The 1565-nt window shown below is 40.2% G+C and overlaps 1 pseudogene; it reads left to right on the forward strand.

Annotated features, from left to right (window-relative positions):
* Positions 1-425: 425 nt before the first annotated feature.
* Positions 426-1359, forward strand: LOC143679155 (olfactory receptor 5M10-like; annotated as a pseudogene).
* Positions 1360-1565: the final 206 nt, after the last annotated feature.

A 1565-nucleotide genomic window follows, 5' to 3' on the forward strand; every position in this document is an offset into this window, starting at 1 on the left:
GCAAAGGGCATGCTAATTTTCGTAACTAATTTTCTTTCCCTTCTGATATTTTTGTCTTACAAAAATTTTAAAAACTACCAACTGTGAAGCTCCCTAAGAAGACTCATAAATGTGGAAGCATGTGTATGCATGCAAGTATGTTTATGTGTGCATTGGTATATGTGTGTTTATATGGGAATGTACATGTGTAAGCGGGTGAGTTTGAGAGAAAGAAGGAAATAAAGAAGTAGAAATAGAGTAACAGCAATGTGGGGCAAAAAAGTTTCACGTAGATATAATAATCTGTCTGTTGAAAATAGAACAGATAATATCCATGACCGAAGAGATCAATGAGAAAATGATAAAATGGATGGAATAGATAAAGAATAAGCATCAGATGAAAATCTCACATTCCCTGCCATTTTCAGTGTTCAAAGCATGAGAGAATGTCCACCCCAAATGACATCACAGTGACCGAATTCATTCTTATGGGGCTCACCAACGACCCAGTGATGGAGAAGACCCTGTTTGGGCTGTTCCTGACAATCTACCTCATCATGCTGGTTGGCAATCTGTGCATGACTGTGCTGATCAGCACAAGTTCCCACCTCCACACTCCCATGTATTTCTTCCTGGACCACTTCTCCTTTGTAGACATTTGCTATTCCTCCAACATTACTCCAAATGCTGTACAATTTCCTCTCAGACCAAAAGAGCATGTCCTATGCTGGGTGCTTTGCACAGTGTCTTCTCTTCATTGCTCTGGTGATTACTGAGTTTATATCCTGACATCAATGGCCCTGGATTGCTATGTAGCCATTTACAGCCCTCTCCATTACAGTACTCAGATGTCCAAGAATGTTTGCAGGTCTTTAGTCACAGTCCCTTATACTTATGGCTTCCTTAATGGACTCTCTCAGACACTGCTGACGTTTCACTTATCCTTCTGTGGTTCCCTTGAAATCAATCATTTCTATTGTGCTGATCCTCTTCTTATAATGTTGGCTTGCTCTGACACCTCTGTCAAAAAGATGGCGATGTTTGTGATTGCTGGTTTCACACTCTCAAGCTCTCTGTTCATCATCCTTCTGTCCTATCTCTTCATTTTTGCAGCCATCTTGAGGATGTGTTCTGCTGACAGCAGACACAAAGCATTCTCTACCTGTGCTTCCCATCTGGCCACAGTAACCATATTCTATGGAATGCATTTCTGCACGTGCTTGAGGCCCCCAAGTGAGAAATCCATAGACGATTGTAGTCTTTTATGCTTTTTTTAGCCCAATGCTGAACCCATTGATCTACAGCCTAAGGGACAAGGATGTGAAATATGTCATGCAGCAGGTTGTCAAGGGAAATCTCTTCCACAAAGTTGTTGTTTAGACTTCTGGTCACTTATAGTCAATGAGGGTTTGTGATACTGCAAGGACTCCTTTCAAAGGATAAATCCATTACTGTGTGGTCATGATTTGTTAATCATCATGAACTGGGACTGACCAATCTAGTTTATTTACCCTCAAGTTAACATCTCAAAGCCAGATTGTATATTAAATATTTAAATTGAAAATGTTTTCTTGTAAGGATTTTCC

The sequence above is a fragment of the Tamandua tetradactyla genome, chromosome 4 (genome assembly GCF_023851605.1).
Source record: "Tamandua tetradactyla isolate mTamTet1 chromosome 4, mTamTet1.pri, whole genome shotgun sequence".
Classification (NCBI taxonomy): domain Eukaryota; kingdom Metazoa; phylum Chordata; class Mammalia; order Pilosa; family Myrmecophagidae; genus Tamandua; species Tamandua tetradactyla.